Source organism: Rhipicephalus microplus, chromosome X, assembly GCF_043290135.1.
Source record: "Rhipicephalus microplus isolate Deutch F79 chromosome X, USDA_Rmic, whole genome shotgun sequence".
In the NCBI taxonomy this organism is placed as follows: Eukaryota; Metazoa; Arthropoda; class Arachnida; order Ixodida; family Ixodidae; genus Rhipicephalus; species Rhipicephalus microplus.
Genome location: NC_134710.1, coordinates 433060880 through 433072369, shown reverse-complemented (window position 1 = coordinate 433072369; position 11490 = coordinate 433060880). Strand labels below are relative to the sequence as shown.

The window sequence follows — 11490 nt, the reverse complement described above, 5'->3', positions numbered from 1 at the left end:
GATTAGGTTGTCTTTCTTGAGGCCTTAGTAGCGGTTGGCCACCCGCCGAACGAGCCGAACCGCGTTATCCGTCTTGGCGGCGAGCTTGAGTATAGTCTTGCCGTTGGAACCATTGGACTCGAATGGAGTCGACTCTGGGTATCGCGCTGCCATCTCCGGTGTAGAGCTTGATATCACTCTTCGAGATCGGCTGCCAGTTTTTGGGCTTGGGCCCTCGCCTAGTGGGTTGGTAAAGGAGGAGCTCCGACTTGCTTGGAGAACACCTCAGGCCTGTGGGACGGAGGTAATCTTCCGCGGTGTCTATGGCCTCCTGCAGGGAGCGCTCGACTTGCCCGTCGCTGCCACCTGTGCACCAAATGGTAATATCGTCCGCTTAAATTGTGTGGCTAATACCTTCGATACATGAGAGCCTCTTGGAGAACCCGACCATGACAAGATTGAACAGGGTGGGCGATATCACTGACCCTTGTGGCGTGCCGCGCGATCCCAGCTCTATCTCCTCGGAGACAAGGTCTCCCACACTGAGGGTGGCTCTCCTACGGGTCAAGAACGATTTGACATATTTGTAGAATCTGACTCCAAGGCCGAGCTCAGCAATCGACCGCAACACGAAAGAGGGAGTAACATTGTCGAAGGCTTTCTCTAAGTCGAGGCCGAGAATGGCCCGCATGTCTCGAGTGTTGCAGTCGATGACTTGATGCTTGAGCAGCTTCATAGCGTCTTGCGTCGAAAGCTTGGCCCGAAAACCAATCATGGTGTACGGGTAGAGCCCATTGTCTTCCAGGTATCGAGTCAACCTATTGAGGACCACATGCTCGGCTACCTTTCCCACGCTGGATGTGAGCGAAATGGGGCGCATGTTGTCCAAGTTGGGTGACCTCCCCGGCTTAGGAATGAGCACGGTGCGTGCGACCTTCCACGGGTCGGGGACCTCGCCGCTCTTCCATGCCTCGTTGATGACCTCGGTGAGGTAGTCGATTGACCGGTCGTCCAGGTTGCGCAGGGTCTTATTAGTTATGCCGTCGGGGCCCGCGGCAGACCTCCCATTGAGCCCGTAAAGCGCCTGCCGAACCTCTTCGTGGCATATCTCGGCGTCCAGTTCAGTGTTGGCCGGTCCTGAGTACTCGGGGTACGTTGTTGCGGGGTTCGAGTCGACAGGGAGGTACTTTTCCACCAGCTGCTTCAAAACCTCCTCATCTGAAGAGGACTGCTTGGCTTCGTGCATGGCTCGCGCTAGTACGTTCCGCTGGTTAGTTTTGGTGTTAGTCTCGCTGAGCAGGTGCTTGAGTAGGTTCCATGTCTTGCCATTACGCATCTGGCCATCTACCGAGTTGCACACCTCGTCCCACTGCTGCTTGGAGAGTACGCGACAGTGGTCCTCGATGGTCTTGTTTAGGTCGGAGATTTTCTTGCGCAACCTGCGATTGAGGCACTGGCCTTTCCAGCGGGCGACAAGTGACTGCTTGGCCTCGAGCAGGTGGGCAAGGCGGTTATCCATTTTTTCAACCGGAAGGTCAGTACTAATATTCATCGTGGTACTTATGACGTCCTCTCTGAGCTGGCTAATCCACTCCTGTAGGCTTGGCCTGGTTTCAGGTAGGGGTCGTTCGTTGCGGACTTTGCGAAACTGGTCTCAGTTTGTCCAAGAAAACTCCCGTGCCCTCTTTCGGACCACTAAGAACTGCGTCACCAGGACGTAATGGTCGCTACCTAAGTCAATGTTTGAGTTGGCCCACTGTACATCGGGGAGATTCTTGACGAAGGTCAAGTCGGGAGTGGAGTCTCTGCAGGATGAGGTGCCCAACCGAGTTGGAAAGGCCTTGTCGGTGATTAGAGTCAGGTCCATGTCCGTCGCGTTCTGCAACAGTTCCGCGCCCTTGCTGGTATTGTGCCCCGCCGCGGTGGTCTAGTGGCTAAGGTACTCGGCTGCTGACCCGCAGGGCGCGGTTTCGAATCCCGGCTGCGGCGGCTGCATTTCCGATGGAGGCGGAAATGTTGTAGGCCCGTGTGCTCAGATTTGGGTGCACGTTAAAGAACCCCAGGTGGTCTGAATTTCCGGAGCCCTCCACTACGGCGTCTCTCATAATCATATAGTGGTTTTGGGACGTTAAACCCCACATATCAATCAATTGCTGGTATTGTACGGGTAGCCCCAAGTGTGGTGCGGAGCATTAAAATCACAATAAAGAAAGAAAAAGGGTAGCTTAGTCGGCAGAGCATTGGGCTTTTAACTTAACGGTCCAGGGTTCGAGCCCCTGCTTGGGCATTTTTTTTTTCATTTTTTGTTTGCGACTTTTTTGTTTTTTTTCTTAGGAACAAACAGTAGTCAGACACAACTGAAGAAGTTCGCAGCATTTATTACTACCGAGTGATGTCATGAGCCGGACGGCCGGTGACCCCGCCTTCGGATGCCGAGTACATGAGCGGGATTTGTTGTTGCCGCTGTTTTCCTTGTAGCATGCGCACAATGCAGGGGACTCGGCGCTTCAAGCTGGCAGACTCTAAACTACGAAGGAGCCCGCTGGATCACACTCGAGTGCGACGCCTTCTGAGCTTATAACTTAATGACGTTTCTGCCGACTGCTTTTGGGGGCCCCAACGCGTCACGTGGCGATTGTTACGTTGCTCAGGAGGAACGATCAAGTGGGCATAGAGAACGCACTCCGTCGGATGAGCGACAGTCGAAAGCACATCAACTTTCCTGAAAACCCAGCAGGCGCGAGCTCTCGTGCACCGTCTGCAGGGACGGAGCGGGTTGATTGCGCTGCTCCGTATACACACTCATCAGAAGTCGCTTATTTTCCGTTACAAGAGGGCACTCGCCCGGTTAGAGGGCGCTCGAGCTTCTTAACTCAAAGCGCCCGCTGTATATGGCTCCTAAAGGTAGTACATACAATAACCCTAAGCGAGACTGTTCCTTTGGTGGCGGTGGCGATCAGCTGCCGTGCTTCGGTCAATAGCAAGGTGTCAGTATAGTTTGCGACCATTGGTACAGCCTTGTGAGCATTCAGGAAATGCCACAAAAGCCTGAACTTGTATGCGGCTTTGCTTTATACCACGTTCCTAAGAAAGTAACAAGGACATAGCGAGCGGTAAAGAAAAAGCACGCCCGAGCAGGGGCTCGAACCCTGGACCATTAGGTTAAAAGCCTAACGCTCTACCTACTGAGCTGCCCGGGCAACGAATTCCGACGGTGTTACATTGCGATAAAGGGCAAAAAAAGAAAAAAAAATTGAAAAGTTGTAAAAAGAAGACGAAGATCTGGAAGAGAGGTTTACGACACAAAACCACCATATGATTATAAGGGACGCCATAGTGGAGGATTCCAAAAAATTTCTACCACCTGGGTTCTTTAGAGTGCACCTGAATCTGAGCACACGAGCATGGATCATTTCCGTCTCTATCAAAAATGCGGCCGGGATTCGATGTCGTGACTTTCGTGTCATAAGCAGCGTGCATAATCTCTGCTGGTTGTGCCTGTGTTTCCAGTTGTGTAAATTGAGGCTAGCCTGCTGCCTTTTCGCGGGTTTTGCCGCTTTTCTGCCGTCCTCATGTCCTGACATGGCTCCCCTCCTCCGCTGTCTGCCGCGCTGAGAGAGCGGAGTGACGTTTATTCCCTCTTACCCGGTAGCGGATGTTGACTGTGGCGCCACGCGCAGGGTCTCCCGAGAGGTTTTGAGCGCGTGCGTCGGGTGCAGGTCTGGTAGGTGTTCTGTAGTTCGGTGAGCGGGTCGGATACTCTCCGGGACAGCTGACAGTGAGCCATGCAATCTTTCCCGTCCATCGACTCTCGTCGCTCGGGGCTCGTCGGACTTCGCTGACGGTGCCTCACGCCCGAGGCGAACGCTCACCTTTTATTGCCCCTCTGCGTAGGCTCGGCCGAAGGGTGGTACGGTGCCCTAGTGCGTGGCCAAGCTACGCCAACCCGTCTTCCTCCGAAGCCAACGCGAGTGCCTTTGCCTTCGCTCGAGCGAACGAGCCCTGGTTCCGGGGTCTCCGTGAACCACCTTTACCACGGAGACGTGCTCGTGGCACCCTGTGTAGTACTTTTACGCCAGTGGCGTGGATAAGCCCATTTGCTTTCCCGCCGTGCCTTTGCAACGGGCTGTACTGCGTTCGGTGTTGCCACAATAAAGTGTTGCGACTTTGAGCAGTATCGTGTTCTCGCCACGGCGACGGTTAACGCGTGACCTGCGGCTCGCTAAGACCGGACCCACGCTAGTGGCCGTACTCCTTCGGGATACGTGTAAACTACACAGTACTGGTGATCCTGCACATACAGCCAATATATTTAATCGCCACTTTGCAAAAGTGTCCGATGGGTCATCGTCGGCGCCGACAGGCCGCTGTGATTTGAATAAATCAATACCTGCCTCTGCCTTCCTCCCAACTTTAACAAAAGGAGAACTCGTTAGAACAGTTTCTGTTGTAAAACGGCGGAAACCAGGAGACATTGATGATGTCTCTGTATTTTTGCTGCAGCGAAATCTAGACACATAATCAGAGATGTGGCTCTTCATGCTTGATGGATTCTTGGAGACAGCGTCTCTGCCATCAGATTTAAAAACAGCAAGTGTAAAGCCGCTTATTAAAGGGCCACTCACCAGGCCCCATACCCAATTTTTAGTTAGACAGTCGAAGTTGTTGGGTATCCGATGAGGAACATTTTGCCACAAAAATTTTTCGAATCCGTTCATCCCGAGCGAAGAAAACAGGTTTTGTGAAGCGGCGCGAAACGAGGATGAGAGTAGGTGAGCTCGAAACCTTGGACGCTCCTCTGCGTAGCTTTCGTATGCCAAATCTCTTCCCCACCCTCTCCAGCATCCGACCATGCGGAGACGTGCGCATGACGTGCCCAAAGAAGTCACACCCCCGAGCATGCGAGCAGCGTTCCTTTGTTGACCAGCGTTATTTTGTGGTCTTCTGCCTGTTTCTGCGGGATGGTTTGAAACGCTGGCTTAGACGCGGTAGAGTAGATGAGCGCAATGAGTGCGCGAACGCGTAGGAGCGTTCCACGGCGGTCATATGCTCAATGCGCTGAGCGCGAGGACACGAACGCATGCGAAACGCTGGCACATTAGCCCCGCATCTCGTAGCATTTCACGGGACAAAATGAAAGAAAAACTTCCAATATTTTTTATTGCGTCTCATTATTGATTTCAAGTTTTATTAGTCTCTTAAATAAACAAATACATAAACTACGCATGTTGTGTTAAATAATTTTTGCCATGTCACGTGGTATACTGTTGACAATGTCAGAGCAGAGTTGTCTACGTAGAGGGCCAACGTCATTGCGTTGCTATCTACGTAGGGCCATTCCTACGCCAACGTCATGCCCTCATTGTCTAGGCGTGTGCCGGTAAAGAGGAGGGGGAGCAGCTTTCATCTTGAAATTTGACCCCTTTCCGCGGCGCGTAGCGTTGCAAATTTTGGCAGACGTGATCATGAACGCCTCGTCTACGCATTGCGCTTGTCAGCTCAAAATTGTCAAACCTGGTGAGTGGCCCTTTAAGGTAGACCGAAAGATATTGTTTGCATTTATTGACCTATATCAGTTTTGCCTATCTTATCCCATATCATTGAGAAATTTTTATTCCAATGCATGACTTCGTTTCTAGAAAAAGTTTCGCTTATTTCAAATCGCCAGTTCGGTTTTGTCGCGGGTCGAGGTACCACTGACCTACTTGAAAAATTTCCCGATGAATTGCATGATGTTTTCGAACATGACATTCTTTCCTGTGCTTTATTTCTTGATATCTGCAAAGCATTCGACACCGTAAACCATTCTATCCTGCTTGAAAAAATGTACCTTCTTGGCGTCACAGGTCCGTTCTACGATTTTCTTAAGAATTATCTCTCTGACCACTTCCAGGCACTTTGATTAGACAATCAATTGCCTCTTAGTAATTGAATTTTTTTAAAGCTGGTGTACCACAGGGATTATTTTATCTTCAATATTTACATTATTCATGAATGATTTTGCTGGTGCTGTTCCAAAATATCATGTATTTAAGCACACAGACGACAGTGTTCTTTTAACCGAACACGGCTGTTACCATAAAGCGTTATCACTACCACAAGGCAATGTTCATGAGGCTGCGTCATGTTTGATAATAATTGCTTGGTGATTATTCAGAAAAAAAAAAACTAATTGGATTTCAAAATCCACTGAGATAAACAGTGACAAATTAACCCCTATTTCTTCATGTCCGTGATTGCAATTCCTGTAGGCGTACTCTGATCGAATATGTAATTCTATAAAATATCTCGGAGTGTATTTCAATAGCGACCTGTCTTGGAATGATGATATGGCTTACATTTGCCACAGACTACGAAACATCTAATGGTTACTTTTTATTATTAGATCGATTGTACCCACCAATATCAAGGGGACCATCACTTTTTTCTCTTGCGTACAGTGTCCTGCGTCACATTATTTGCTTTCTGTTCCTCGCTAAGGCAGACTTGGGTAGATAGAATTTCGAAAGACATGTTAAAATTTATTGTTTACAGTCGTACCTCAACAGGCAATGTATATTTATTTTATTTATTTATCCTGCTGCCTTCAAAAGCGTCATTTATTCAAAGTGATTTCTGGAACTCTCAGTTCAAGAACGAGGAGAGCATTGCTCCTCACATACTAAAAAAAACTTCCCGCCTTTCTGTACTATTTGTCAGAACACAATACGGCAAATCCATTAGAAAGGTCTATGTTTTTCAGTTTTTAATATCCTCCTCGCCAGTGTTTTTTTTTCTGTAACGATGAAACGCTACTTAAGTGTCTTAAAATTGCTTTAATGCTGCACCATTTATCGCATGACTGTCTAGCTTCTTTTATGCCGGGTATAATCTGTTGAAAAAATGCTCAATGTTTATTTCAACATTCTGCTCTTTACGTAGTTTTGCTTCCGCCAGTTTGATTCTTGTAGTTTATTGTGTTTAGGTGTACTAAGAAAACGTAGTTACATGTCTTCTTCCCCTGATCATTTTACGTTACATGCTCTCCAATAAGCATATGTCATCTCTCATTTGCCGATATGCCGGGCCAAGTCATCCAAGCTACCGTCTGGCTTCGACAGGTCTGTTATCTGTGTTGTTCTTAATATGACCATAAACATCACTTTATATTATTATTATTATTGTTGTTGTTGTTGTTGTTGTTGTTGATGATGACGATGATGATGATGATCTTATTACTGGCTGCTCATGGTGATTTCTTTTCGCCACATTTCATTTGAGACCATAATTCAATACTTTATATATTTAAGATGAAGCCATTTATTAAAACGAAATAGCCACTATCGTAACGTGCGCTTCCGCCTTCGTTATTTTTTTTACTTTACACCACTGATGTTCTCGTCCTCAAATCAGTTACACAGTTCTGTTTACCTTGAGCGTATACCTAGTTTACGTCTATCGTCTCAGTGTTCTAAACACGCATACGTTACGAATTCTGCGCTTTATTGGCGATCGTATGGGGTCGGTTTATCGCGGCGAACGAAACCGCCGTATCGGCATGGCTTAATTGGTCACACGTATTTTGTATATTACGCCATACACATAGCTAGACACTACTTATGATTGATACACTGTTTCACAGGAAATATTCTGTACTTGTGCAAATAACTCACAGGGACAGAGGCCAGTGTCGTCTCACTCGCCAGTGTACCTGTGTGTTGTTTTCTTTATTTCACAAGGCATTCGAACGAACTAGCTCTGCTGAAAACACTACTGGAGAGGAAGATGATGCAGTACTGCCCTGCAAGATCATGCCGGAAAAATAAATGTAAGCTGCGCCCACAGGCGCCACTGTCCCACAGAGAGAACTCAGATAGGTGTCCTGTCCAATCGCCTTTATTTTCGCGACATGTGCGTTTCAGGTGAGCGATTTATTCACGCGGACAAACCTTGATACTCCTGCTTTTTGGTCGAAAGCTTTAACTTTCTGGAAATTTTCAGCAATTCTTAATGCTTGACTGCTCAACTAAACGGAACATTATAACAATGAAGAACGAACTTCTAATGCACAGTACGTGTGTGGTTGACGCTAGGAGGGAAACAACATTTATGGTCAGAACAGAAACCAGCAAACGCGATGCTCTTGTGCTGATTATTGACGGGCGCGGTGCAGCGCTACAAGCGGAGCTTTTCTTCACTCGTAACCGACTGCTTTTTTCACTGCGTGCCCCTGTTTCCTTCCCGCTCGCATGCTTTGAAATAGGATTACCGCACTTGCCAACGCTTGCTTTTTTTTCTTCTCCTCCTTCTTGCGCCAATGTGACTGGCCTCGAAGGGACAAATAGTTCGTTTTCCTAGAATGAAGCGGGATTCATCTTCGGTTGGTCGTCCGTTCCACAACTGCTGGTGGTCGTTCTGCCATAGGGTTGCCACATGTCTGGTTTTAGAACACCTCGGCCAGTTTTTTTAGACAGCGGGCCGGTTGCTGGTCCAAACCTATCATAAAATGCCGGTTTTTCGTTTTTTAGATCAGTAAACAAAGCGTCATTCTAATCACGGTTATTTCTATACCAGCAGTTAGACTAATAGGTTAGCTCAGTGTGCCATTTGGTACATCAGGTTAATTAGCTCCAGGAAAGCGATGTTACATTAAATGGCACTACAAGCCAAAGACCTGACATGGCGTCTATGGTTAAACACTACTTTATTTCCTCGCTTATCCCCCTCCCCCCCAACCCGTCATCGAAGGACCGGTGTTTTGTCAGAGAAAAGGTGGCAGCCCTAATCTGCTACCATGTGTGTCTTTGCGAAGCTAACCACGATACCTTATTAAAAAATCTACACCGTTAAACCACTAAGGGGGCGAAATAGTTAAGCATCTACAACTTGGCAGGCACGTACGGCGTTGGCGTCACCAATCTGCCCGTGCAAGTGCGTACATTACAGAGGTTTTTAACTAGCACGTGGGCACAGTGAAGAAACGCTTAGACGACACTTCACGTATGGGACATAGTTTTCTGTTGCAACGCCAGCGGTTGCCGAAGTGGACGCAGAACAGCACGTGCATGTGTCTTGTCTCTCTCTCTTTGTTCTCTCTCCGCCCCTTTCCCCTCTTTCATGATATAAGTTTCAAGCGGTCAATAAACGCCATCTTCTGCCTGGTGACACCGACTACTTCATGTCTCCGGCGGCATCTCTGCTGCCAACGTGAAAGAAGCGACGAGTTTATGCGACCCACCGAAAGCGCTTATGCCGACGCTAGCCCGGCGTCGCTGGCCCTTCATCGCTGACTATACGACAGGAGCTCTGCAACGCTGACTCAGCGCGGAACCCAGTGATGACCATGGCAGACAAGCTTTCGGAGTTCGACCAGGGAACAGATAAGTGGAATGCTTATCTTGTAAAAGTTGAAGCATATTTTGAAGCCAATGAAGTTACCGATGAAGCTAGGAAGAGGGCATCGCTGGTCGCTGCATAGGGGTCAAAGACGATAGAAGTCCTATGCGAAAGAGTGGCGCCGCGTCTGCCAAACGCTCTCAGCTACAGGGAAGTGGTAGCAACGCTGAATGACTTTTATGCCCCAACGCCTAATTAGATCTCGGAGAGAGAGAGAGAGAAAAAACTTTATTTGCGCATAACGCGGAGCATTCCAAATGGTCGGGCCCCTATTCCAGGGCTCCGCTGGCCCTAGCCATCATCTCAACCCGTTGGACCAGCCAGCGCTGATCAACAATGGCCGAGCTGGACAGCAGCGCCTCCCATTGTTTCTCTGTGTTGTTCATGTTGTGGTGTTCTTCATTGTGGTGCGTACACTCCCACGTGATGTGAAACAGAGTTGGTGTGGCCCCACACCACGGACATATATCTTTGTATGCTGTGGGGTAGAATACATGCAGCCTGTGTAAGTTCGTGTATGTGTTTGTTTGGATTCTGCGTAATGCTACCGATTCCATTGCTGTGAGTTTCTTATGGGGTGCTGGATACACTTTTCTATTGTCCCTGTAATACTGAAGAATTGTACCAAAGTTAGGGTCTAGGGGCGTTAGATCCTCTATTGCAGTGTGCAAGGAAGCTCGGTAATTTGTGAAGCCTCGAGCCGCCTCATCCGCAAACTGGTTCCCGGTGACGCCCTCGTGCCCTGGCGCCCAGATAACGATTTGGGTGTATTCAATTGGGAAGTCCTTACGAGCTTTGGTTAGAATTTGGAAGGCCTTCATACATATTCTACCTTTTTCGTAATTTCTACATGCGGCCTTCGATTGATTGATTGATATGTGGGGTTTAACGTCCCAAAACCACCATATGATTATGAGAGACGCCGTAGTGAAGGGCTCCGGAAATTTCGACCACCTGGGGTTCTTTAACGTGCACCCAAATCTGAGCACACGGGCCTACAACATTTCCGCCTCCATAGGAAATGCAGCCGCCGCAGCCGGGATTCGAACCCGCGACCTGCGGGTCAGCAGCCGAGTACCTTAGCCACTAGACCACCGCGGCGGGGCTACATGCAGCCTTCGAATCTGTGATTATTGTCATTGGGGCTTTTCGCTCCCTGCCCTCCTTGATTGCCAGCGCGATCGCTATCTCCTCCGCTTCTGTGATAGAGGCTTGGGCTATGGAGGCACAACTTGTGGCGTTTCCTTTTCGGTCTGTGACCACGACCACCATGTTCTTTGCATTTGCCTGATATGGTGCAGCGTCAGTAAATCTCACCGTATTCAAATATTTTGTCTTTTTATCTATGTAAGCGGCTCTTGCTTTACGTCTTCCAGCATGTAAAACTGGGTTCATGTTCTTCGTTAGGGGGCATATTTTGTACCAGGCTCTGACTGAGCACGGCAATTCGTTAGCTCTTCCATGTGCCTGTACTTGTTCACCGAGGCCGATCCTCTGAAGAAATTTTCTGTCGATTGGCGTCTGTAACAGGTGGTTAATCTTGGTGGTTACTTGTGCCTCAGCCAACTCATCAAATGTATTGTGAAGTCCAAGCGCTAATAGCTTCGCAGTTGAAGTGCTTTGTGGTAGTCGCAGAGCCGCTTTATACGCCATCCTTATTGTTTTGTCTGCTTTTTCTTTTTCCTCTCTATTCATGTTGTGGTAGGGTAGCGAGTATGTTAGTCTGCTGATGACTAAGCTCTTTACCAAACGAAGCACGTCTTGTTCTTTCAGTCTAGCACGATTGTTCGTTATTCTAACTATCATACGAACAATTTGTTGAGCTGTTCGTTTAAGCATATTCAGTGTGTGGAGACATTGCTGATTGGACTGTAACCACATCCCTAAGACTCGAACAGTTGTTTTCTCTGGAATAATATTGCCGTCTAGCTTGACCTCAAGGCGGAGGCAAGGGTCTGTCCTTTGTCTTTTACTCTTGGAAAACCGACTGAGTTTCGATTTGTCTGCTGAGCACTGAAGTCCCCTTTTTTTAGTGTAATCTTCGATGATTTTAGCTTGTAGTTGAAGCCGCTCTTCTTTTTCTGCCAAGCTACCCTTGGTTGTCCATATAGTGATGTCATTCACATAGAAGGAGTG

The 11490-nt window shown here is 48.3% G+C and overlaps 1 non-coding gene across 1 annotated transcript; it reads right to left on the bottom strand.

Annotated features, from left to right (window-relative positions):
• Positions 1-3106: 3106 nt before the first annotated feature.
• On the bottom strand, positions 3107-3179 carry TRNAK-UUU (transfer RNA lysine (anticodon UUU)). The gene has a single exon. It is a non-coding gene; the product is annotated as a tRNA-Lys (tRNA).
• Positions 3180-11490: the final 8311 nt, after the last annotated feature.